Source organism: Cervus elaphus, chromosome 9 (genome assembly GCF_910594005.1).
Source record: "Cervus elaphus chromosome 9, mCerEla1.1, whole genome shotgun sequence".
NCBI lineage: Eukaryota > Metazoa > Chordata > Mammalia > Artiodactyla > Cervidae > Cervus > Cervus elaphus.
In genome coordinates, this window is record NC_057823.1 from 80,815,798 (window position 1) to 80,843,587 (window position 27,790).

Below are 27,790 nucleotides of genomic sequence, written 5' to 3' on the forward strand. Positions count from 1 at the left end.
CTTCCGGGAAATGATTGTGGAAAGCAGTGCACAGCTGAAGTACCTGCACAGAGCTCGGCACATCATCCCTTCCACCCATCTCTCCTCCTGTCATCAGTGTAACATAAAGCCTGTGCTGGTGGGCAGGCGGGGTGGCAGTGGTGGGGAGGGAAATGAGCTGAGCTTCTAAGAGGGATTGCTTCAAGCTGGAAGCTGGGTAGAACCTGCTGCTAGTTTCAGAGAATCAGGAGTGACAAGAGCCATGGCTGAGCCCAGCCCAGCAGAGGCAGTGAGGCTGGAGGCCGATGCTCGAAGGCCAGGTGAGATGCACCGACGCAAACAGTGTCAGCAGAAACCAGTGGGAAGAACCCCTAGACCTCAGCCTTCCACACACCCTCACTATGATGTCCGTCAGCTTCCTCCACCCTGATGCCCCTGGGGACGAGGGGAGGAAGAATGAGGAGGGAGAAGAAAACCTTTGGGACTGTTTTAAGCCAGAAGAAACCAATTTCTTTTCAAGTGGCAGTTTCCCTCACAGCTGCAAACCCTCGACCAAGCAAGATGCTTTAACCCCATCTGAGCTGCAGTGAATACATTTGAATTCTACTACACTTGTATTTATCAACCACTTACGATATCTCAGGCATAGAGATAAAGCACTTATTTGATTGCAAAGTGTTGTTTTTAAATTAATCACAAGAACAAACGTACCAGAAAATACTGAAACGGAAATGTTCAGATTAATCTTGGCTGTAAAATGAATACTGGTGTCAGCACCATTTGAAACGTCTGTGTTGCTGGAGTGACAGAGCGTGTAAGAGCCCCTGAACAGTGACCTGCCCCCTTTTCTTCCCACCCCTGGTTCTGCCCCCACACCCTGAAGGAATGCACACGTATGTCTGTAAATAGACTCCCAGCCCTCAAATCCAAGATTTGATCCTGCCCCTCAAACAGCCTCCTTTAAGCCCCTTGGGCTGGACTTGCAAACTGGGAGGATGGTACCCTCAGGAGGACTGGCCTGGGGAAGACTTGGCCCCAATGCATGATCTAGAAGGTGGGGGCGTGGGCTCCTGGGGGCACGGCACTCGGCCACTATGGACTCCTTGCCCTGTTGGCCAAGGTGCAGACAGGGGAAGGTCAGAGTGCAGCCCTCAATATGTGGGGCCCTGGACTGGGGCCCTGATTGCTCAGATCTGAGAGTGGCCCCTCCACCTAATTGAATCTGTGTTCCTCCTTAAGGAGGCAAGTCTAACTCTTTCTTCCTAGTAGTCTTTCCTCGCTCTTGGGCTCACAGGAAATTCCTCTTGATTCACGTTCTGATGGAGATAACATTTACTGTGCCCGTGGTATGTTCCAGGTACCTCTAGACACTTTGCTTCACTTCATCCTCACAGCACCCCCCAGGAGTCAAGGGTTATCAATCCCACATCACAGAGGAGGAAGCTGAGGGTCAGGAAAGCGACAGGAATCACCCAAGGTTCGACAGAGCTGGAGAAGAGGAGATCTGGGAATACATATAGGAATACAATAGGAGATCTGGGAATAGGAGTGCTGGAGAATACAGTTGTGAGGAACTGTATTCTTTCTCTAAGTCAGTGAAATTAAAACCTGACACTCTAGGCGAAAGAAGGCCTGGCATGTTTTCGGTAAGTCCCCAGCTGATTCTAATGTGCGTCCAGGGCTGACACGACTATTTTATCCCATACCGTTCTTGCTGTCAATTGGGAAAGGCAGAATTAGGACAGCACATTGAATCACTGGAAGATGACAGCTGAGCTTTTCTGCGGGGTCTCCATGATAGCCCAGGAGACCCCTTGAGGTTCCCAGGAGGAGAAGGGTTGGAGTCTGTGAATGAAGTTACTGGCGTTCCTGCCTCTTTAGTCCCTGATTGAGGACTGCCTGCTAATCTTGTTTGTAAGGAGCTCAGCTGAGCTGCCAGGTGTGGGAGGAGTTCAAAAGGCAAGGAGTCAAAAATGAGAGACTTTGGGTCTTTAATCACTTCTGTGATCGAATGGGCACTTGTGGTAAAGAACCTGCCTGCCAATGCTGGAGATGTAAGAGATACGGATTTGGGAAGATCCCCTGGAGAAGGACATGGCAACCCACTCCAGTATTCTTACCTAGAGGGTCACGGTCCACAGGGTTGTAAAGAGTCAGAAACAACTGAAGTGACTTCACACGCAGTGTGATGGAATAAGCAAGCAGCTAAAATTCGAGAAAGTGCCAGCTCCCCTGTTCCACATTCCCCCATGGAAAGGCACCCCAGCTGAGAGTCAGTGGCATCAGAGCTACATGGGGATGTCTTACTGCTGAAGGCGTCCTGGAACCAAAGGCTCCAGTATTTTAAGGATCCTGACACCGCTGGTGAGGGGACGAGGGGGAAAGTCTGGGAGCAGAAAAGTTTTCAAGATTCTCCCCTTCGCTCATAAGGAAGCAGAGGTCCTCAGATGGAAACCTATAAGGGACTTACCTGGTGGTCCAGTGGTTAAGATCAGCACTTCCAGTGCAGGGGACAAGGGTTCAACCCCTGTTCGGGGAACTATAAGATCCCACATGCCACTCACATTTAACAAAAAACAAAAAACCATTTTGGAATGAAAGTGACGGATAGGAATGGCCCTAAGTCCTTGACTGCAACCCCCTTCAGAAACAGAAGTTCGCAGGCTGTGCCCCAGGTCTGGTGAGGGGAGGGCAGCTTCCTCGCTCATCCTACCAGGTATTCTGGATAAAGCCTTCTTAATTGCCTGGGGTCAGGCCTGAAAAATCAATCACAAATCGACCCTTAACCAGAAGCTGATTCTGCAATGCCTATATCCTCATCCAAACTCTGAATAGTTTTCCCAGTCTTTCCTGTTTCTTGAGCGAAAGCAATTGGGTTTTTTTTTCCCCCCAAACTTACCTTTCCATTTTCCTTCTATTTCCACTCCCTGGGGGCCAGCAAGTCCCACATCATCAGCTGTGGCTCCAGGCCCACTGCCTCCAGCTGAGCCTCTGCCTGGAGAACTTGGGTGCCTAAGAACATCACACAGGAATTCTTGCTGTGCGCAGTGGCTCTTGAGCATGGCAGAACACAGAAGAGCTGATGTTGTTTTTATGGAGCATATTTGACTTTCTTACTTTTCATGTGATTTTAATCTTCCCCCACTTTTCCTCCCCACTTGTTTGTCCACCTCACTGCCTTCAGGAACCTCAAGTTCAACAATCATTCAGCCCCTTGAGGACTTCAAACTCTCTCACCCACCATCTTTTCACCATCCTTTCAACTCCCTTGCTCAAGTCTTCACTTCCCTCTTTACTGATTTCATGGTCTATAATCACTTCCTCTCTTAAAGTTCTGTCCCTGTCTGCATTTCTGTTGGCAAACTGGCCAATTCTTTCCTGAACCTGTTTCTCATAGTAAATTATCAAATGGAAACAGCTGCCAGTATATGCTACTAACACTCTTTTCCAACTTCTCCTAAGGTCACACATTCAATGGTATGTTACCTACCTTCCAAGTTGTCAGGTGACCAAAGTTTCACTTCTTCACAAGATCAATCACCATCCTTCCATCCTTTGATAGCAGTTTCTTTGCCACCTGCTGCCAGTCCCTAATCCAGCGCCTCAAGTTTGTTTAGGTTTCTGTTCAATAGCATTTACTGCTGGTCCAAACATTTATATCAGTTGGGATGGGTATCTCAGATGGCTTATGTCATGGTAACAAATGCCCAAAGTCTGTGCCTAAATGACCAGTTTGTTTTCTTCCTCATACTACACTACCTTCATTACTTCGTGGGGGGTTGAGGGAGAGGTTTAGAGAGGTGACCAAGTTAATTTTAGTCCCTTAAGGATCTAGGCTAAGAGACCAGCCACCATCTTGAATACTGTTGGCTGTCAAGAAAGAAAAGATGGCTCCAGAAGGTCTCAGGCCGGTGATTATGTGTTCTAGCCATGACGTGGTAGTTCCAACCACAACTCACTCACTAGTGGGCTAGAACCAGTCATATGAACCTTCTCAACCACAAAGGAGCCATATTGGTTGACAGTTTAAGAAATGAAAGCCTAAATACTGTGATTATAAGCTATAATAGTATTTTTTTGTCTTAATATGGCATACGGTTTATGGTTTGCTGACAAGCTCATATGTGTTTTAAAATTTCTGTGCATTCAGATGGATAATAACCAGCTTTGGCTAGTCAAATACAAGTTACTTGTTTACTCTGACACTGAAAGAAAAGTAAAAGACTGCAAAACAAAATAAAGATCAAATTACAGATAGAGTTTTGGGGATCTTCAGCACATGTGATAATTAAAGCCTGCAATAGATGAGTTTATCTATGTATAGTTGTGGAGGAGAGAAGGACTTAGAACTGAGCTCTTAGGAGATCCACCATTTTGTGTTCTGATAGAGGAGAAGTACACAAAGCAGATTTACACAAAGCTTCTGGAACAATGTTGTGTCATGGAATCCAAAGGAAGACAGCATTTCAAGAAAGAGGAAGTGTCAGCTTTGCCAGATGCTGAGAAACCAAGGAAGATGACAGAAAGCACCTGATTAATTTGGCTTCATGGGTCACTGTTAGTGTTTGCAAGAACAGTGAAGTAGTCAGGGACAATCCATTTTAGAAAAGGTTGAAGATAAAAACAAGAAGTGAGGAAGTGAGTCAGTAAGAGCAAACTCTCCTAAAAATGTGATGAGGGGAAGAAATACATTGAGAGGTGGAGGGACAGTTTTAGTTTTTTGACTTTGCATTGACAATGTAATCATTAATTGTGTGTCCCAGTGTGGTTGAGAAGTCAGCCTTTATTCTGGAGTTGCAGTTATCATGCAGAGACTGTTCAGATCAATATTATTTGATGAATCTGTGTTCCTGCAAGAAGGCAGCTCCCAGTGGCACCATGATTCAATTAGAATGTGGCAGAAATTGCTATTTCCTCCAAATATCCATTTTCCCAGGCAGGTTAGAATTTTCAGCCAGGCACAGGGCCTCCCAAACTAAAGACAATTCCTCAGTCTCCCTTGTAATTATATATGACCAGGGAAATAAGTCCTAAACAATGCAAATAAGCGAGAGTATCCTGTAGCAGGGCTTCCCAGGTGGCTCAGTGGTAAAGAATCCCCCTGCTAACCAGAAGACGTGAGTTCGATCCCTGAGTCGAGAAGATCCCCTGGAGAAGGAAATAGCAACCCACTCCAGTATTCTTGCCTGGGAAATCCCATGGACAGAGGAGCCTGGCAGGCTACAGTCCATGGGGCTACAAAAGAGTAGGACACGACTTAGTGACTAAACAACAACAACATCCTGTAGCAACTTCAGAGAACCTTCCTTAAGGAACAGCTTACACGAGTCATTTGACCCACTATGTCACTTTCTTCTTCCTTGCTGGTTGAAATATGGACACGATAGTTGGAGCTGAAGAGCCATCTTGGACCATGAGGTGACCTTGGGAATAGAGGCTACAGTTGACAGAGTAAAAAGCTAGAAGGATCCAAAGTCTGTGTTGACTTCATAAAACAGAGTTCTACGGCAGCCCTAGAAATCTGTGTCTGTTAATGTTACAAAATGTAACATTAATGCAAATTTTGTTAATGCAAAAGGAAAATAAGCATCTAATTTAAGCCTCACATTTTGCAGGTTACTAATATCCTTGCTGTGTGCTGGGCTTAGTTGCTCAGTTGTGTCCAACTCTTTGCAACCACCTGGACTGTAGCCCGCCAGGCTCCTCTGCCCATGGAATTCTCCAGGCAAGAATACTGGAGTGGATTGCCATGCCCTCCTCCAGGGGATCTTCCCAACCCAGGGATCAAATCCAGGTCTGCTCCGGGTGGATTCTTTACCATCTGAGACACCAGGGAAGCCCAAGAATACTGGAGTGGGTAGCCTATCCCTTCTCCAGGGGGTCTTCCCCACCCAGGAATCATCTCCTGCATTACAGGTGGATTCTTCACCAGCTGAGCTACCAGGGAAGCCCACTTAGTCAAATCTAAATCTAATTAATATATACAAGGTCAGCAAGAAAAGTGCAGACTAATAAAATTGACAATCCATCCCTGAAATGAAAGCGGATTAAAAGTCACTGGAGAAAATTCTATTTAGGAAAAATAATAGTGTTAATTTAAGACCACAGATACTGGTCAGGAGTCCTTGATATTAAGAAGGAAATTAAGAATATAAGTTTCCCATTTGCAGCAACATGCATGGACCTGGAGAGCATTATGCTAAAGTGAAATAAGTCAGATAGAGAAAGACAAATACTGTATGAATTCATCTATATGTGGAGCTTAAAATATACACAAACTAGTGAATACTACAAAAAAGAAGCAGACTCATATATAGAGAGAACAACCTAGTAGTTACTATTAGGGGAGAACTTAGGTATGGGAGAGTGAAAGGCACAAACTATTAGATGTAAGATAGGCTACAGGATGTATTGAATAACACAAGGAATCAAGCCAGTATTTTGAAATAACTATAAATGGAGTGTAACAATTTTTTCTAAGAAAAAAAATTACAATTTTTAAATAAGTAAATTTTAAAAATTAAAAACAATATATAAAAATAAACTCAAAGTCGATTAAAGATCTAAATGTAAGACCAGATACTATAAAACTCCTAGAGGAAAACATAGGCAGAACAATCTTTGACACAAATTGCAGCAAATTTTTTGCATCCATCTCTTAAAGTAATGGAAATAAAAGCAAAGATAAACAAATGGGACCTAGTTAAACTTCAAAGCTTTTGTACCAAAAAGGAAACTATAAAAAACAAAAAGACAACCTGTGGAATGGGAGAAAATATTTGCAACCAATGCGACTGACCAGGGATTAATTTCTCAAATATACAAAGTTTGTATATCTCAATATCCAAAAAACAAACAATCCAATTAAAACATAGGCAGAAGACCTAAATAGACATTTCTCCAAAGAAGTCATACAGATGACCAACAGGCACATGAAAAGATGCTCAACATCACTATTAGAGAAATGCGAATCAAAACTACAATGAGGTACTACTTCATATCAGTCAGAATGACCATCATTAAAAGCCTACAAATAACAAATGCAGGAGAGGATGTGGAGAAAACGGAGCCCTCCTATCCTGTTGACTGGAATGTAAATTGGTGAAGCCACTATAGAGAACAGTATGGAGCTTCCTTAAGACTCTCAAAATAGAGCTACTATATGAACCAGCAATCTCATTCCTGGGCATATATCTGGAAAAGACAAAAACACCAATTCAAAAAGATACATACATCCTGATGTTTATACAAGTACTATTTATAATAGTGAAGATATGGAAGCAACCTAAATGACTGTCAACAGATGAATGGATAAAGAGGATGTAGTATATATATACAATAGGATATGGCTCAGCCATTAAAAAGAATGAAATACTGCCATTTGCAGCAACATGGATGGACCCAGAGATTTTCATACTGAGTCCTTCAAAGTCAAATATCATATGATATCATTTATATGTGGACTCTAAAAAAATGATACAAATGAACTTATTTACAAAACAAAACAGAAATTGACTCACAGACATGGAAAACAAATTTATAGTTACCAACGGGGAAAGGAGAGAGGATAAATAAAAAAGAAAATGAGAAGGAAATGGGAAATGACCATAATAGGAAGAAAATGTCACATGAGGAGATGTGGTCTGATATTATCCAGTTTTCCAAATTTACTGGCGTATTGAGTGCAGCACTTTCACAGCATCATCTTTTAGGATTTGAAACAGCTCAACTGGAATTCCATCATCTCCACTAGCTTTGTTCATAGTGATGCTTCCTAAGGCCCACTTGACTTTGCATTCCAGGATGTCTGCCTCTAGGTGAGTGATCATACCATCGTGATTATCTGGGTCATGAAGATATTTTTTGTACAGTTCTTCTGTGTATTCTTGCCACCTCTTCTTAATATCTTCTGCTTCTGTTAGGTCCATACCATTTCTGTCCTTTATTGAGCCCATCTTTGCATGACATTTTCCCTTGGTATCTCTAATTTTCTTGAAGAGATCTCTAGTCTTTCCCATTCTATTGTTTTCCTCTATTTCTTTGCATTGCTCACTGAGGAAGGCTTTCTTATCTCTCCTTGCTATTTTTTGGAACTCTGCATTCAAACGGGTATGTCTTTCCTTTTCTCCTTTGCTTTTGGCTTCTCTTCTTTTCAGAGCTATTTGTAAGGCCTCTGCAGACAGCCATTTTGCTTTTTTTCATTTCTTTTTCTTGGAGATGATCTTGCTCCCTGTCTCCTGTACAATGTCACGAACTTCCTTCCATAGCTCATAAGCACTCTGTCTAATACATCTAGTCCCTTAAATCTATTTCTCACTTCCACTGTATAATCATTAGGTATTTGATTGAGGTCATATCTGAATGGTCTAGTGGTTTTCCCTACTTTCTTGAATTTAAGTCTGAATTCAGCAATAAGGACTTCATGATCTGAGCCACAGTTAGCTCCCAGTCTTGTTTTTGCTGACTGTATAGAGCTTCTCCATCTGTGGCTGCAAAGAATATAATCAATCTGATTTCAGTGTTGACCATCTGGTGATGTCCATGTGTAGAGTCTTCTCTTGTGTAGTTGGAGGAGGGTGTTTGCTACGACCAGTGCATTCTTTTGGCAGAACTCTATTAGCCTTTGCCCTGCTTCATTCTGTACTCCAAGGTCAAATTTGCCTGTTACTCCAGATGTTTCTTGACTTCCTACTTTTGCATTCCAGTCTCCTATAATTAAGAGGATATACTTTTTAGGTGTTAGTTCTAGAAGGTCTTGTAAGTCTTAACAGAACTGTTCAACTTCAGCTTCTTCAGCATCACTGGTTGGGGCATAGACTTGGATTACTGTGATACTGAATGGTTTGCCTTGGAGACGAAGAGAGATCATTGTGTCGTTTTTGAGATTGCATCCAAGTACTACATTTCTGACTCTGTTGACTATGATGGCTACTCCATTTTTTCTAAGGGATTCTTGCCCACAATAGTAGATAGAATGGTCGTCTGAGTTAAATTCACCCATTCCAGTCCATTTTAGTTAATTGATTGCTAAAATGTCAACATTCACTCTTGCCATCTCCTCTTTGATCACTTCCAATTTGCCTTGACTCACGGACCTAACATTCCAGGTTCCTATGTAATATTGCTCTTTACAGCATTGGACCTTGCTTCCATCACCAGTCACATCACAAAAACATGTTGTTTTTGCTTTGGCTCCATCCCTTCATTCATTCTGGAGTTACTTCTCCACTGATCTCCAGTAGCATATTGGGCACCTACCGACCTGGGGAGTTCATCTTTCACTGTCCTATCTTCTTGCCTTTTCATACGGTTCATGGGATTCTCAAAGCAGGAATACTGAAGTAGTTTGCTATTCCCTTCTCCAGTGGACCACATTTTGTCAGAACTCTCCACCGTGACCCGTCCATTTTAGGTGGCCGTACACAGCATGGCTCATAGTTTCATTGAGTTAGACAAGGCTGTGGTCCATGTTATTAGATTGGTTAGTTTTCTGTGATGGTGGTTTTCAGTCTGTCTGCCCTCTGATGGAGAAGTATAAGAGGCTTATGAAAGCTTCCTGATGGGATAGACTGACTGAGAGGGATACTGGGTCTTGTTCTGATGGACTGGGCCATGTTCAGTAAATATTTAATCCAATTTTCTGTTGATGGGTGGAGGTATGTTCCCTCCCTGCTGTTTACCTGGGGCCAAACTACAGTGGAGGTAATGAAGATAATGGTTCAGTTCAGTTCAGTTCAATTGCTCAGTCGTGTCTGACTCTTTGCGACCCCATGAACCCCAGCACACCAAGCCTCCCTGTCCATCACAGGGAGTCTACTCAAACTCATGCCCATTGAGTCGGTGATACCATCCAGCCATCTCATCCTCTGTCGTCCCCTTCTCCTCCTGCCCCCAATCCCTCCCAGCATCAGGGTCTTTTCCAATGAATCAACTCTTGGTGTGAGCTGGCCAAAGTATTGGAGTTTCAGCTTCAGCATCAGTCCTTCCAATGAACATTCAGGACTTATCTCCTTCAGGATGGACTGGTTGGATCTCCTTGCAGTCCATGGGACTCTCAAGAGTCTTCTCCAACACCACAGTTCAAAAGCATCAATTTTTCGGTGCTCAGCTGTCTTCACAGTCCAACTCTCACATCCATGCATGACCACTGGAAAAACCATAGCCTTAACCAGATGGACTTTTGTTGGCAAAGTAATTTCTCTGCTTTTTAATATTCTATCTAGATTGGTTATAACTTTCCTCCAAAGAGTAAGCATCTTTTAATTTCATGGCTGCACTCACCATCTGCAGTGATTTTGGAGCCCAAAAAAATAAAATCTGACACTGTTTCCACTGTCTTCCATTTATTTCCCATGAGGTGATGGGACCAGAAGCCATGATCTTAGTTTTCTGAATGTTGAGCTTTAAGCCACTTTTTCACTCTCCTCTTTCACTTTCATCTCCCTCAAAAGATCCCAGGCATGTACTGCCACAGTCCATGCCCCCAACCCTGTAGCAGACCACCACCGACCCACGCCTTCACTGGAGACTCCGAGACACCCAGAGGCAAGTCTGCTGTGGGGTCACTATTCCCTTCTCCTGAGTCCTGGTGCCCAAGGTTCTGTTGTGCCCTTCAAGAGTCTATTTCCCAGTCCTATGTAAGTTCTGGCAGCTCTATAGTGGGGCTAATGGCGACCTCCTCCAAGAGGACTTATACCATACCCACACCCAGAGTCCCTGGAAAAGGTCAGTTTTCATTTCAATCCCAAAGAAAGGCAATGCCAAAGATTGTTCAATCTACCGCATATTTGCACTCATCTCACATGCTAGTAAAGTAATGCTGAAAATTCTCCAAGCCAGGCTTCAACAATACATGAACCGTGAACTTCCAGATGTTCAAGATGGTTTTAGAAAAGGCAGGGGAACCAGAGGTCAAATTGCCCACATCCGCTGGATCATTGAAAAAGCAAGAGAGTTCCAGAAAAATATCTACTTCTGCTTTATTAACTATGCCAAAGCCTTTGACTGTGTGGATCACAACAAACTGTGGAAAATTCTAAAAGAGATGGGAATACCAGACCACCTGACCTGCCTCTTGAGATATCTGTATGCAGGTCAGGAAGCAACAGTTAGAACTGGACATGGAACAACAGACTGGTTCCAAATAGGAAAAGGAGTACATCAAGGCTGTATATTGTTACCCTGCTTATTTAACTTATATGCAGAGTACATCATGAGAAACACTGGGCTGAAGGAAGCACAAGCTGGAATCAAGATTGCCGGGAGAAATATCAATAACCTCAGATATGAAGATGACACCACCCTTATGGGAGAAAGTGAAGAAGAACTAAAGAGCCTCTTGATGAAAGTGAAAGAGGAGAGTGAAAAAGTTGGCTAAAAGCTCAACATTCAGAAAACTAACATCATGGCATCCGGTCCCATCACTTCATGGCAAATAGATGGAGAAACAGTGGAAACAGTGGCAGACTTTATTTTCTTGGGCTCCAAAATCACTGCAGATGGTGAGTGCAGCCATGAAATTAAAAGATGCTTACTCCTTGAAAGGAAAGTAATGACCAACCTAGACAGCATGTTAAAAAGCAGAGACAGTACTTTGCCAACAAAAGTCCATCTAGTCAAGGCTATGGTTTTTCCAGTAGTCATGTATGGATGTGAGAGTTGGACTATAAAGAAAGCAGAGCACAGAAGAATTGATGTTTTTGAACTGTGGTGTTGGAGAAGACTCTTGAGAATCCCTTGAACTGCAAGGAGATCCAACCAGTCCATCCTAAAGGAAGTCAGTCCTGAATGTTCATTGGAAGGACTGATGCTGAAGCTGAAACTCCAATACTTTGGCCACCTGATGCAAAGAACTGAATCACTGGAAAAGACTCTGATGCTGGGAAAGATTGAAGGCAGGAGGAGAAGAGGACGACAGAGGATGAGATGGCTGGATGGCATCACCAACTCAATGGACATGAGTTCACTGGCTTGGAGAAGCCTGGCTTGGAAATTTTGATCATTACTTTGCTAGTGTGTGAGATGAGTGCAATTGTGTGGTAGTTTGAGCATTCTTTGGCATTGCCTTTCTTTGGGATTGGAATGAAAACTGACCTTTTCCAGTCCTGTGGCCACTGCTGAGTTTTCCAAATTTGCTGGCATATTGAGTGCAGCACGTTCACAGCATCATCTTTTAGGATTTGAAATAGCTCAACTGGAATTCCATCACCTCCACTGGCTTTGTTCTTAGTGATGCTTCCTAAGGCCCGCTTGACTTCATATTCCAGGATGTCTGGCTCTAGGTGAGTGATCACACCATCATGAGTATCTGGGTTGTGAAGATCTTTTTTGTACAGTTCTTCTGTGTATTTTTGCCACCTCTTCTTATTTTTCTTCTGCTTCTGTTAGGTCCATACAATTTCTGTCCTTTATTGTGACCGTCTTTGCATGAAATTTTCCTTTGGTATCCCTAATTTTCTTGAAGACCTCTCTAGTCTTTCCCATTCTATTGTTTTCCTCTATTTCTTTGCATTGCTCACTGAGGAAGGCTTGCTTTTTTTTTTTTTCTTCCCCATTTATTTTTATTAGTTGGAGGCTAATTACTTTACAATATTGTAGTGGTTTCTGCCATACATTGACATGAATCAGCCATGGATTTACATGTGTTCCCCATCCCGATCCCCCCCCCCCCACCTCCCTCTCCATCCCATCCCTCGGGGTCTTCCAGTGCACCAGCCCTGAGCACTTGTCTCATGCATCCAACCTGGGCTGGTGATCTGTTTCACCCTTGATAGTATACTTGTTTCAATGTTGTTCTCTCTGAACATCCCACCCTCGCCTTCTCCCACAGAGTCTAAAAGTCTGTTCTGTACATCTGTGTCTCTGTTTTGTATATAGGGTTATCGTTACCATCTTTTAAAATTCCATATATATGCATTAGTATTCTGTATTGGTCTTTATCTTTCTGGCTTACTTCACTCTGTATAATGGGCTCCAGTTTCATCCATCTCATTAGAACTGATTCAAATGAATTCTTTTTAATGGCTGAGTAATATTCCATGGTGTATATGTACCACAGCTTCCTTATCCTGAAGAAGGCTTTCTTATCTCTCCTTGCTATTCTTTGGAACTCTGTGTTCAAATGGAATATCTTTCCTTTTCTCCTTTGCCTTTTGCTGCTCTTCTTTTCACAGCTATTTGTAAGGCCTCCTCAGACAACCATTTTGCCTTTTTGCATTTCTTTTTCTTGGGAATGGTCTTGATCCCTGCCTCCTGTAGGATATCACATACCTCCATCCACAGTTCTTCAGGCTGTCAATCAGATCTAATCCCTTGAATCTATTTGTCACTTCCACTGTATAGTCATAAGGGATTTGATTTATGTCACTGAACCCTTGAATCTATTTGTCACTTCCACTGTACAGTCATAAGGGATTTATGTCACTGAATAGTCTAGTGGTTTTCCCTAGGTTCTTCAACTTAAGTCTGAATTTGGCAATAAGGAGTTCATGATCTGAGCCACAGTCAGTTCCCAGTCTTGTTTTGCGGACTGTAAAGAGCCTCTCCATTTTTGGCTGCAAAGAATATAATCAATCTGATTTTGGTATTGACCATCTGATGATGTCCATGCGTAGAGTCTTCTCTTGTGTTGTTGGAAGAGGGTGTTATGACCAGTGTGTTCTCTTGGCAAAACTCTATTAGCCTGTGCTCTGCTTGTATTCCAAGACCAAATTTGCCTGTTACTCCAGTTATTTCTTGACTTCCTACTTTTGCATTCCAGTCCCCACTAATGAAAAGGATATCTTTTTTGGGTGTTAGTTCTAGAAGGTCTTGTAGTTCTTCATAGAACTGTTCAACTTCAACTTCTTCAGCATTACTGTTTGGGGCATAGACCTGGATTACTGTCATATTGAATGGTTTGCCTTGGAAACGAACAGAAATCATTGTGTCACTTTTGATATTGCATCCAAGTACTGCACTTTGGACGTTTTTGTTGACTATGATGGCTACTCCATTTCTTCTAAGTGATTATTGCCCACTGCTGCTGCTGCTAAGTCACTTCCATCATGTCCAACTGTGCAACCCCATAGATGGCACCCCACCAGGCTCCTCCTGGGATTCTCCAGGCAAAAACAGTGGAGTGGGATGCCATTTCCTTCTCCAATGCATGTGCTGCTTCAGTGGTGTCTGACTCTGTGCAACCCTATGGACAGCAGCCCACCAGGCTCCTCTGTCCACAGGATTCTCTAGGCAAGAAACTGGAGTGGGTTACCATTTCCTTCTCCATTTCCTCACCCACAGTTTTAGATATAATGGTCATCTGAGTTAAATGCACCCATTCCAGTCCATTTCAGTTCACTGATTCCTAAAATGTTTATATTCAGTCTTGCCATCACCTGCTTGAGCACACATTGGTGAGCAAAATATCCAGTCTAGGAAGACACATGTCACTTCACACAGTTCATCAGCCTGAATCAGTCACTCGGCCCTATTCAACCACATGGGAACCAGAAGGTACTCTGCCATCACATGTCCAGAAGAGATAAGAACTAGAAATACTTGGCAAAGAATTCTGACCCCCTCAACAAGAAACCCTGTGTCATGATGTTGAAGCAGTATCAGACTTGAGCTCTGGGCATGACGGTACCATGTATCACCTCTAAGAATGTATCCAGATACAAGTGCTCATCAATCATTTTGGGTATATTTCTTTCTGATGATTCATAGTCATGAAATATATTACATGCAGAGATTGCATAATGAATATTAAGTAATTGGTTGACTCAGTTATGAATTCAGCAATTCTTTTTAAAAGGAACTATTCCATTTTTCCTCTTGGATTATTAAAGTAATATGTTCTCATTATTAAAAAAAAAAACTTGGAAAATAATGGAATACTCAAAAGAAGAGGGAGAAATCACCCATAATTTCACCTTCCAAAAATAGAGTTACTATTTTAGTAGAATTCCTTCCAAATTTTTTCTATATATTTTTAAAAACTAGCTGGCATGGTCACCAAAATGATAACTATTTCTTCATCGGTGCCATTGTTCTGAATAGCTGATCTAACTGGCCCTAACTAGCTGACAATGTTTTTTTAAAGATGTTTCAGCTCTTTTCCTTCTAACACTGGTATTTTAGCATGGCTATATAGCACTTAAATGCCAATCAGTAACTAACTGTTGCAGGTCACATTCTGTATTTTGGAGCAATGAATCCCTAGTTTAAAAATTGCTTTTTAGTCTCAGACCAGCCATAAAACAAATGAATAATTATAATAGTTATTTTTATATGTTTCTGGTATTTTCTCTACCCAGTTTACTTAAGAAAAGGGAACAGCTTTGGAAGTTCATATTACAATGAAATTTAAGCCACTTAAAATAATCAAGATTCTAGTTGCCTTTCAAAATAATAAAAACTGCTGATGATCCAAGTAATGGCTAGTCTAAGGAATAAATTAACCAAATATGTTAGAACTACGATGATGGCTTTTCTAGAGTCCATTTAGTTATAAACTAGACTCTTTAGGTGAAAGATAATACATCAATATATTTCAGCAATTATTACTCAACTTTTTCCAAGAACTCTTTTTCCTTAATATTTTTTCGGGCATTGCATTTGATGTGTAGATTTATTTCAACCAACAAAGAAATGTTGGCCAAGCATCTACACACAGCTCTTGTAATTTTACTATACTGCAGCAATCTTTCAGCTGTTTATGTTAATAAATGAAAGAATAACACAATGGATTGTGAACTTCTTCAGGGAAAAAATCATAAATTATCCATCTTTATAGTACTTACAACTCCTAGCAAAATGCACTCTATAGAGGAAACACCCATAAACAAATAAATGTGATACAAAGTACAATCTGTATGTGAAAGGTATTTGAGTTTTTGATATATTTTCCTGTTACTCATCTAAATCTTTGTATTCTGAAATATATCCTTATAATTTCCAAAAGAAAAGCTACTTATTAGGTCATGTGAACATTTCTTGAAATGAGTTGACAAGTAACTTTACAAAATCTTTGTCCTCATTTATATCCCAACAGGGCATGAGTGCTCATTTCATTCTACACTCACCAATGGAGTTTACTCACAAAGTAAACAAACTAATTAGATCCAGGGGACATGTCTCTTTTGTCTTCTCATATTAATGAGTTTGAACATTAGTAAAACATGCAGTACACATTTCTTATTTTGTGAATTGCTGTTCATGTCGACACTTTTCCCATTTATCTGTTTAAGGTCTTAAGTGTTTTCTATTTCTAGTCTTTGTCCTCACATTGTGCAATATAAATACTTCTATCTCAAATAGGCACTTGTATACATGCATCACTGCTGTAAGACTGTTTCTATAAGGGTTAGTGACTTCTTTTTATTTATCTGGGAGCAACAGCATACATACAGTAGAGAAAATGCACACTGCACTTGGTAGAATTATTCTTAGGATTAAATGAATAATCTAAGCAAAGCACTTAAAGCAGTGTCTGTCACATAGCAGATGCTCACTAAATTATTTTAAGAAATCAATACGTTTCCCTGTTGAGCTAAACCTACACAATTTCATTTCAGAGTTTAGGAAAATCAAGATGAAGTATCTTTGAAAGATTACAAACCATACGTCCAAGTTGTAGATTTGGATCCTGACTCTCAAATTTTTCACCACAAATTTACATCAGACTGAAATACTCTTGAGATGCTAAAGCTCTTGAAATTTCTGAAAGACCAGTATGGATTGTGAATTTTAAAACTTTTTGGCCACCGATGGATTATTTTCCCTAGTCTGTAATACCCTGCACCCACATTGATGTCTTTTCATCCCTCATTTAAATTTACAGGAAATTGGTGGTGAAAATAGTAAAGCTCAAAGAAGCCCAAATATACATCACATGATTGACGTTTACTTCTCCAGATGAGTTAGCTTTTGTTTGCAGACAGAAGAGGCAGCTGTTCTCGTGGCCACTGTCAGAAAAGCAGAACTAAAAGCAAGTGAGAGGCAAAGACAGAGCCCTTGGGAATGGCCAGTCAGCTGGAGGGCTTAAGGCTTGGCAGTGGGTTAGGAGCATTTCTGTTGCTGCCAGGAGGAGGGGTGGTGGGGTGGTTGCAAAACTAGTCTGAAGCCAAAAAAAAAAGAAAAAACTGAGGTTTTCCGGGATAGCAGCAGCGCCGGGGGCGGGGGGAGCAGGCCGGGTTGGCTGCCCAGCAGGCGGGTGTGTCCAGTACAGGCCGGAGGACGCAGGAGGCCGGGGGTGGGAGGCGGGGGGCGCTGCGTCTAGGTCAGCGAAGGACGAAAGAAGCCGGACAATGACACCGGCCGCCACCGGATCCCGCCTCGAAGGCCTCTAGTGAGAAACCGACTCCCAACCTACGGCCGATTTTCCCGGCATTCGCGCGACCTCAGAGCCTCCTCAGGCATTTCCGGTAAGAAGCCCAGGGCCCGGGGCTTAGACCCCTGCATCGCTGCGCGCAGGCGCCTTGCGATAGTGGAGGCCGCGGACGCCGAAGGAGGGGGCGTGCGAGTCAGAGGAAAGCCTCTTCTGCGCCTGCGCTGTCTGCTTTTTCCCCGGTCGCGGAGGGAAGGGGTTGGAAACAAACCTTGAGCCGACGTCTAGCACTCTCTGGACTCCCGGCCGGGGTCGCCCTTCACTCCTCCGCGCGGCGTCTCGGTAGGTCGTCAGAGAGCTCCGCAGGGGTGTGGGGAGGTAAGAGTTCCCTGTTACAGGCGTCTTGGCTTCTTCTCACCCCTGTTGCCCTCCCGGAGGGGGCGGGGTGGCCGCTGGTCGCGCTGAGCTAGGCGCTGGGTCTGGCCCTCTGCGCCTCCAGGGGCAGAGCCTTGGGCCCCCCGGAGCCATTCCTTTTCCGACCTCCCCGCCACGAAACTGGCTGGGAAATCAGCACCCTCAACCTGAGCGGCCCCCTCGGTAAAGCCTGGAGGGCCGGGCCAGGCTAGGATGGCAATCACGGCGACTGTTTGCCGGGTCCCACCCACCTGGGCCGCCCGGAGTGCTCGGCGCTGCCCGGGGGAGCGACCCCCTGGGGCCGCGGCGGGTGGAGGGAGAAGCGCCCCCCGTGACCCCGGGCCGCCTGTCCGGCCGGGGCGGGGGTGCAGCGCCTGCCCGAGGGGCTGCCGTTCCTCGCGAGAGAGTGGCAGCCTCTGCGCCGAAAGGACTCGGCCCCCGCAGACCGATCTGTCATCGCCGCCCGAGCTCTAGCGAAGCCTGTTCCCGCACCCAGGCATTTTTTTTCTCGTCGTTTTAGACCCGAAGGACGCGGCGGCGTTCCTTCCGTCTACGTTTTCTTTTGTACCTTTGAAAAATTATAAAAGGTGATCTAACTTTTAAACTGTTAACTTCATTTGTACTACTGTGATTGCCTATTATTATATTCCAGACTGAGGGTGTTCTTGCACCCTCTAGCCCCCACATTTGATAACTATTTTTTTCTTTGACAAAATAGGCAGCTTGTTGATCGAATTAGGTTCCTTAATTTATTGTTTCGAGCTTGTCTTTTGAATTAGCAGTTCAGTGGTTTGATCTGGGAGAACTAGTTTTTCATCTAATTTCTTTCTTTTTTTTTCCTCCCCCGGATATTAAACTGCGTGTTTAGTGTAATTTTTTTTTAATGTTAAAGGAAAAGGGAAAATAATCAACTATGATTCCACAGTTAAAGGTAATCAGCAATAGTTAATTTTGACTTTTTACCTGAGTCTTTTCCCCGTGGCATTTTCTTAATTAAGATGATGAGATTTTATATACAGTTGGATTACCCACTTTTCTTGCTTAAAATTATATTTTGAGCATTTCCCCATGTTTTAAAAAAACTTCATAGATATAACTATGATTTTGATTACACTACTGATACATGAACAAACTATCTTTTGAAATAGTTATATTACAGGTAAAACTAAATTACCTGTTAACTGTCATCCCCTGATATGCTAGATAATATGAAAGTATCACAGTTTATTTAATCCAGTGGGTCTCAGGTTCCCTTTCTACACTTAAATATTATCGAAGAGTAATAGAGTTTTTGTTTTTCTAATGAAGTGTATATACTACTTTAGAAATTGAAACTGAAAACTAAAAGTTTTCATTTATTCATTTAAAATTAACAATAAACCAATTAATTATATATTAAAAATAATGTTTAAAATAGCTAAAGTATTTTTTAAAAAATATTAGAAAGGTGGTTTTTTGTTTTTTTTTACATTTTTGTAGATCACTTTAACATCTGGTATTGTAGGAGACAGGTAGAATCTCATTTGGTGTGCTACCTTATTTAAGCTGAAGCATATTAAGAAAAGCCATCCTTGCACAGATAAATATTTGGACAGGAAGGTCTTCACCCCCAGAAAGATTTGGGGTTTTTAGGGGCCCTCAGGCCACAGTTTGAAAAGGCTGATTTAATCATTCTCATATCAATGAGCTGTTAGGTTCTTTGCAGTTTTCACTATTACAAACACTGCAACATTGAAAGTTCTTTGTAATGTATTCTTGAGTATAGTACTAGTGTTTCTTTAGAAGTAGAGTTGCTAGGTCATAGAGTATGTACCTTTGTCTTGACAGACGTAAACATTACTTTTGATGTCTACATAATCTTTTATATCCTAATGTTGGTGTCTAGATTGTTTTAATTAATGATCTGGCAAAATATCTTTGCATAATTTTAGTTGTTTTGAATTATTTTCTTGAATTTATGAAATGTGAATTATTAGATCAAATCTTAGGAATCTTTCTTGAGTCTTTTGGTATATATCGTCATATTGTTCCCCTGACTGAGTATACCGATTTACTTCTTATCATCAGGGTCTGTGAGGCTCTTTTTATCAGACCCTTACCAACCATGTGTGCTTTTATTATTAGAAAGATTGTATTCTGATTTAGTAGGCAGCTAAAGGTATGTATTCTAATTTGTGTTACTTTGATAGTACAGACTGTACACTGAATTTTTTTTCATGATTTTACTAATTGTTTGTTCATATTTTTTGCCTATTTATGGTCCAGTGTCCAAGTGTTTTTCTAAAAGATTTGTATTATCTTTTTATATTATAAGGATACATGCTATCATTTTTTGAAGGAAAGGAACAAAATTAACTTTTTTCCCATTTATAGTAGTTTATTTTTGTTAAAAAATACTATAAGGACATATAACATAGATGTGAAAAGCTTACATAATCTCAGACACCATTATTAATAGTTTGGCGTTTGCTCCTCTGTTTTTTTTTTCATTGTGCCCTTGGCTAATACTATTTTTTTTTTTTTTTACAACTTATTTGTAAAAATGAGTTTGTACTATGCATGAGTTTTTATAGTTTGATTTTTTTCTTTTTTTTGTCTTTTAACATTATATACTGGATATTTTTCTATAGAAGTACGTAGAACTCTGGGCAAAGTTCTTTCAGAGTGGCTTTAGGAATACCAGTTGTGACCTTTAGTTTTCTGATATCAGGCTCCTGTCCTCTTCTGTATTCTCTTCCTAGGTGATTTCATCTGTTAACAGCTATGTGCTGCCAATTTCCAAATCTTTATCTCAGACCTCTCTCCTGCATTCCAGATCCTTACATTCAGCTACCTATTGGACATCTCCCCCAGGACATTCTCAAGGTACTTCAAACACCAGTTCAAACGCAAACTCTTTGTTTTCCCTCAGTCCTGCTCCTCTTTGTATGGTCCGCTGTGGTCAGTGGTACTGCTGGCCACCTACTCACTTGTGATGGCAACCTAGCTAATCCTAGCTTTCTCCCTTGTTTTCACTCTCCAAAAGTCACCATTCTCTAGCCACTTTTGTATCTGTTTCCTTTCTGTCTAATCTGTCTCAGTTCAGGCTCTCATCATCTCTCACTTGAACCATTTTAGGAGCATCCTTACTGTTGGTTTTTTGTTTTCTGGCAAATCTTCCACGTTGTTGCCAATTTGGTTTCACTCATGAAGAGATTTTTAAAAATCATTTTTTTAAAACTAAATAGTGTAAATATTTGTTTGTAAAATTATGTGTACATAAATAACCAAGTGAGTAAAGATACTACTTAAAGCAGGTTATTGTGCACATGTAAATAAAATTCCTTAGAATAGGGAGTATGTCTTGTATTTTGTGTCTTCTGTACAAGGTAGATTACTGGCACATAAACTCAGTCTTGATTGAAATGGGAAGTATGTGCAGTTTAATAAGATTTCATGTCAAAAGATTTCAGTATCATACTTCCTTGCTGGCTCAGATGGTAAAGAATCTGCCTGCAGTGCAGGAGACCAGGGTTTGATCCCTGGGTCGGGAAGATCCCCTGGAGAAAGGAATGACAACCCACTCTGGTATTCTTGCCTGGAGAATTCTGTGGACAGAGGAGCCTGGTGGGCTACAGTCCATGGCGTCGCAAAGAGTTGGACATGACTGAGTGACTAAGCACACACCCCATCATACCTTTTATAAATTATTAGATTATGATTAATTATCCTACTTTTTTTGTATCTTTTGGGTGCCTTAAAGAACATAGTGCTTAGTAATACAGTGCTATTTAGATAGAAATACTTTATAAGTAGAAATACTTTGTTAAGTATTACTTAATAAATTCTATATTCTTTAAGAGAAATTATCTGGCTTTTTCTAATGAGAAGTGTTTCCTTCAGTTCTGCACTTTATTTTTTTTAATACATTTTGTATTCAGAATTCCTTTATTACTTTTTGCTATGTTTATTTTTAACATAATATTTATCTAAAGGATACCTGTACATAATTTAAAAAATGAAATAATACTACAAGACTTATAATGAAAAACAGCCCTCTGCCCTCATCCTCTCCCATAAATCCCCCTCTGCAGAAGCAAAAGCAGAAGCAGCTTTTCTAAATGTTCCTCATCGGAATCACAAACACAGAAAATAATTTGACCAACTGCTTTCTCAGTTCCCCCAAGGGGTGATTTATAACTATAATTGACCCTTGAACAACTGAAGTTTGAACTGCAGGTCCACTTATTCGTGGACCTTTATTTTTTCCAGTAGTAAATAAATACTACAGTACTACATGATCCTGCTTGGTTGAATCCATGGATACAGAGGAATTTCAGATACTGAGGAGCTGTGGATATGGAGGGCCAACTGTAAGTTAATTCATCACATAGAGTGGACGCCTCAGGGCATTAAGGATTAATTCTCTCACAGAACCTTTATGGAGAAATGTTGCCCCACAGTCAGCAATTATTCAACTCTATTTTTCACCTCTAGGTTTTTAAATAAGACACTTTCTTATACAGCTCTCTCTCTCTCTCTCCTACTCCTATCTTACCACAAAGTAAACAAATAAGTTTTAGATATTATTTACCAACTTCTATTACAGAAGGTGGGAGTTTAGTTTTGTTATACCAACCTCCACATTTAAATACCGCACTTCTCTCCTTTATGTTTGCATGTTATATGTTAATTTTTAGGGGCTTCCCAGGTGGTTCAGTGGTAAAGAATCTGCCTGGCAATGCAGGAGACGAGGAGACGCAGGTTCCATCCCTGGGTTGGAAGATCCCCTGGAGGAGGGCATGGCAACCCACTCCAGTATTCTTGCCTGAAAAATCCCATGGACAGAGGAGCCTAGTGGGCTACAATCCAAAGGGTCCCAGCACACGTTGTTTAACCATGTAAATATTTTGTGCAGCTGAGCTAGGTAGTATATTATAATGATACGTTCTTAGATAATTTTGTGTTTTTCCTATAGTTAAAATTATCTTCGTTTCTTAATATATCTTTTTTCATCTTTTATTTAATATGTTAACAACCTTTCAGACAAGACGTAAATCTTTTGGTAGATTCTCATGTATCAGATAATCTGTCTGTTTACTTTGCAGCATCTTTCCTGTCACCCTGCTTCCATCTTGATGGGTAGCTCTCTAGACCTGTTGCACAGCTGTCTTCCTGAAGTGTCGTTTATGGTCATCTGTGAATTTCTTTTGTCTCTCCCCTGTGGTGGATAGCTTGTTTCTAGGATGTCAGGTCTTTCTTCCTTGGTGTCTGTTACCTTCATGTTGGCAAAGTACATTTTCTAGTAGTTCCTGAAAAAGACCGAATGGGAGGTAGATTTTGACATACCTCGTTCATAGTGTGTGTGCAGTGTCTGTGCACATGCGTTTCCTTACTTTCTGGCGTTACAAGATACTCCATGCCCTTCTTGTATATTTCCTGTCCCAGTCTTAGAGTCAGCCATTTCTGCAAGGAACCTTGGTTCCTTCTGTTGAAGAAACCAGGCCCTGGCTCAAGTGTGTTTGTTGTCGCTAGGACTGTCTTGATTTTAGGCCCTTTCAGCTGATGGAGCAAGAGGTAAATGGGTTTATGATAATATCTGCAAATATTTCAAGTTAAAAATTATTACAGATGTGTAACCCCCTGTGTGCATATTAAGATGAACATGAATTTATTCTGATGTCTCCAGCTCAAATTTGTTACCGTATGGATCATATTCTAGCTTCTTCCCCCTAACTTAACTATAACCTTTCCCTCTGAAAGTGGGAGACCTTGCTCCCACCATCAGCCATCCATTTATTTAATTTCATTTCTAACATGTGTATGATGGTTTCAGAATTAACCTATACCCCCATGAGAAACAGTTTTATCAACTAGAGCAGTGGTTCTGCTGGGTGGTTGGCCCAGGGATCAGTTTTACGGAAGACAAGTTTTCCATGAACCGGGGTGGGTAGGGTGCTTTCAGGATGATTCAAGTGCATTACATTTATTCTGTACTTTATTTCTATTATTATTATATCAGCTCTTCCCCAGAGGCATTAGATCCCGGAGGTTGGGAATCCCTGAACTAGAATATAATGCTTGTGTTGCTTTTAGACTCAACTCATTTCCCAAGGTAGAACTTTTATTTTTCCACCCTCTTCAGCATGGTTGTTTTATGTATTCATAATGCATTTAGACTTTTTTTTTTTCAAATTCTGTGTTCCATCTGAGTTCTCCAGTCTTCTAAATATTTTTTAAATTTGCATACATTGAGATTGTTCTTTGTATTATAAAGTTGTATGGGTATTAACAAACACTTAATGTTTTGTATTCACTATTATAGTATTCTACAGAATAATTTCACCACTCTAAAAAATCCACTTTGCTTTACCTGTTCAGTCCTCCCCTAGTCCAGATCACTGGTTATCACTGATGTATTATTTACTGCCTATCTAGTTTTACCCTTTCCAGGATATCATAAAATTAGAAACCTATAGTAGTACATAGATTTTTTTTAGACTGACTTCTTTAGCAATACCCCTTTAAAATTCATCCATCTTTTTGTGGCTTGATAGTATATTTCTTCATATGACTGAATAATATTCAGTGGATAACTAAATTCCATTGCGTGGATGTACCAAGGTTTATTTATCCTCTCACCTATTGAAGGACATCTTGGATGCTTCCACATTTTGGCAGTTATGAATAACATTGCTATAAACTTTCACACCTAAGTGCCTGTGTGGACATAAATCTTTAAATCAGTTGGGTAAATACCTAGTATTACCGTTGCTGGATCATATGGTAAGACAATGTGTAGTTTTATAAGAGACCACCAAGGTGTCTTCCCAGGTCACCTTACACGTTGCATTCCTAAATGAAAGTTCTTGCTGCTTGGCCTCCTTGGGGCATTTGGTATTGTCAGGGTTTTTTTTAAAATTTCAGCCATTGTAGTAGATGCGAAAAGGTATCTTATTATCTTAATCTATAGTTCTCTAAAGATAAATAATGTTCAGTGTTTTATCGTATGCGTGTTTGCAACTTTTTCATCTTTTTTAAATTAAAAAGTAATTTTATATATTTCATTTTTGGCTGTGCTGGGTCTTCATTGCTGTGCAGCCTTTTCTCTAGTTACAGTGAGCAGGGGCTCTTTTTTGTGGTGCATGGGCTTCTCATTGCAGTGGCTGCTCTTGTCTCAAAGCATGGGCCCTAGGGCGCGAGGGCTTCAGTAGTTGTGGTTCCTGGGCTCCGGCACATACACTCAGCGGTTGTGGCACAAACTTAGTTGCTCCGTGGCATCTGGGTCTTCCCAGACCAGGGGTCAGACGTGTGTCTTCTGCATGGCACGTGGATTCTTCAGCACTGAGCCTCCAGGGAAGCCTTTGAACTTTTATTTTATGTTGGAGTACAGCTGATGAACAATAATTGTTTGTTTCAGTGTACAGCAGAGTGATTCAGTTATACATATGCATGTACCCATTCTTTTTAAAAATCTTTTCCCATTTAGGTTATTACAGAGAACTGAGCAGAGTTCCCTGTGCTATATGTTGTTGTTCAGTCGTGTCTGGCTCTTTGTGACCCCACGGACTGCAGCACGCCAGGCCTCCCTGTCCTTCACCATCTCCTGGAGCTTGCTCATACTCATGTCCATTGAGTTAGTGATGCCATCCACCCTGTGTTATCCTCTGTTGCCTCCTCCTCCTCTTGCCCTCAATCTTTCCCAGTATCAGGGTCTTTTCCAATGAGTTGGCTCTTTGTTATCAGGTGGCCAAACTATTGGAGCTTCAGCATCATTCCTTCCAATGAATATTCAGGATTGATTTCCTTTCTTGTCTGGAGACATATTTGTTCAGAACTCTTGCCTGTTTTTAAACTGGATTGTTTATTATCTATTGGGGTAGGCTAAAAAGTTCCTTCAGGTTTTCCCGTAACATCGTATGGAAAATCTGAACGAACTTTTTGGCCAGCCCAATAATTATTGAATTTTAAGAGTTTTTTTGAGGATTTTAGATACAAGTCCTTTATCAGTTATGTGTTTTGCAGTATGTGCAATATGTGTCTGCTCCTTTCTCTCCTCCTCTCCTGAAACTCCTATAATGTAAAGTTAGTACATTTAATGTCGTCTCAGAGGTCTCTTGTCTTTTTTTTTCCCCTGAATTCTTTTTTTTTTTCCTGTTCAGCTTGAGTGATTTCTACTACTCTGTCTTCCAGTTCACTGATCTGTTCGTCTGTATTTTCCTACTGCTGATTCCTTCCAGTGTATTTTTTTCTTTCAGTTACTGTATTCTCCAACTCTGTTTGGTTCTTTATGTTTTCTAATTCTTTGCTAGGAACTAATTTCTCACCGTGTTCATCTGTTCTTCTACCAAGTGCTTGAGCATTTTTGTGATCATTACCATGAACTGTTTATCAAGTGGGTTGCTTATCTCCACTTAGTTCTTCCTCTGGGGTTTTCTTTTATTCCTTCATTTGGGACGTACTCTCCTGTTGCCTCATTCTGTCTCTGACTCTGTGTGTTTGGTAGGTGGGTTGCACTTCCTGCTCTTGGACTAGTGGCCTCATGTAGAAGGTGTCCTGTGGTGTCCATGGCCCTCTCCCCTCTCGTCCGCAGACCTCTGTGCTGTAGGGAGTGCACTCTGGGTGGACGGCATGGGCCCTTCCTTTGTGGTGTGACGACTGCTGTGGGCATCCTGGTAGGTGTGGCTGACCTCTGGTTTGGTTGCCAGGCCCTAAGTGTGAAGGCTGCCCGCTGCTGGTGGCAGGGGCAGGTCCTGGCATGGCTGGCTGTATGGCCTGGGGTGTCCCAATCCTGATGCTGGACTGCTGGTGGACAGGGCTGGGTCATGAGCTGATTGGCCCAGGACTAGTACTGGCCCATTAGTGGGCGACGCTGGGTCCTGAGGCTGGTGTTGGCCTACCGGTAGGTGGGGCTGTTTCCTGACATGGGTGGCTTTGAGATCTGGGGTGTCCTGGAGCTGATGCTGGCCTGCTGTTGGTTGGGTCCAGATCTTATGGCTAATAAGCCAGAATGATGCTTATCATCACAAGTATCCAAATGGTACAATGAGCTCTTCAGAATCACCGATGCCAGCATCTGTGTCCCCAGGGTAAGTCCCAGTTGCCTCTTGCCTCTCCAAGAGGCTCTCTGAAATCAGCAAGTGAGTCTGACACAACCTCCTCTCAAATTACTGCTTCTGCCCTGGATCTCAGAGCATGTGTGATTTTGTGTGAACTCTTAAGTCTCTCTTTCTCCCGGCCCTCTGGCTTTCCTGAGTGTAAGCCTAAAGCCTAATGTTTGAGGGCGCTTGTCCTCCTGTTGCAGGACCTCCAGGCTGGGAAACTTGCTGCGGGGCTCAGCCTTCTCATTCCTTGGGCAGAACCTCTGCGATCGTTCATGCTGTTTATGGGTCACCCACCCAGGGCTGTGCGTCTTAACTGTACCATGTCTCCACCTTTCCTGCCCGTCTTGTTGTGGTTTCTTCTTATATTAAGTTATAGAAGATCTTTTCTGCAAGTTCTCATCAGTGTTGCTCTTTAAATAGTAATCTTAGGACTTTCTTGGTGGTCCAGTGGCTAAGACCCTGCATTTCCAAAGCAGGGAGCCTGGGTTTGATCCTTGGTCAGGGGACTAGATCCCACATGCTGCACCTAAGTTTGCCTGCAACAACTAAAAGATCCTGCATGCCACAACAGATCGAAGATAACCACATGCCACAGCTGAGACCTGGCACAGCCACAATAAATAAATAAATATTTTAAAAATAAATAGTAATTTTGATGTGTCCATGGAAGGAGCTATAGGTATTTTGTAGATACTCTTTACCAAACTGAAGAAGTTCCCCTCTAATCATAATTTGCTGAGAGTTTTTATCATGAGTATTGGGTTTTGTCAAATGGTTTTTCTTTTGCCTCAGTCAGTATGATTATTTGATAACTCTTCTTTAGTCTGTTGATGTGGTACATTACATTGATTAATCTTCAGATGTTGAACCCCCCTTGTGTACCTGGATAAATCCCATTTGGTGGTGGTGTATAATTCTGTTTATGCACCGTTGGGTTCAGTTTGGTAGATCTTGTTGTAGATTTTTACGTCTATGTTCGTAAGCTACATTGGTCTGCAGTTTTCCT

General features: G+C 41.6%; 1 protein-coding gene across 7 annotated transcripts in view; it reads left to right on the top strand.

The window, feature by feature from the left end:
- Positions 1 to 16,986: 16,986 nt before the first annotated feature.
- Positions 16,987 to 27,790, top strand: part of ZFYVE16 (zinc finger FYVE-type containing 16) — a 58,482-nt gene continuing 47,678 nt past the window's right edge. Inside the window, exons 1-2 of one of the 7 annotated variants that reach the window (XM_043913500.1) lie at positions 16,987 to 17,384; positions 20,443 to 20,566. The gene's annotated coding sequence lies outside the window, so the exon portion shown is untranslated. Of the gene's footprint in view, positions 17,385 to 17,475; positions 17,666 to 20,442; positions 20,567 to 27,790 lie in introns of those variants that run through there. The other 6 variants (XM_043913504.1, XM_043913497.1, XM_043913499.1 and 3 more) reach the window with 6 other exon arrangements.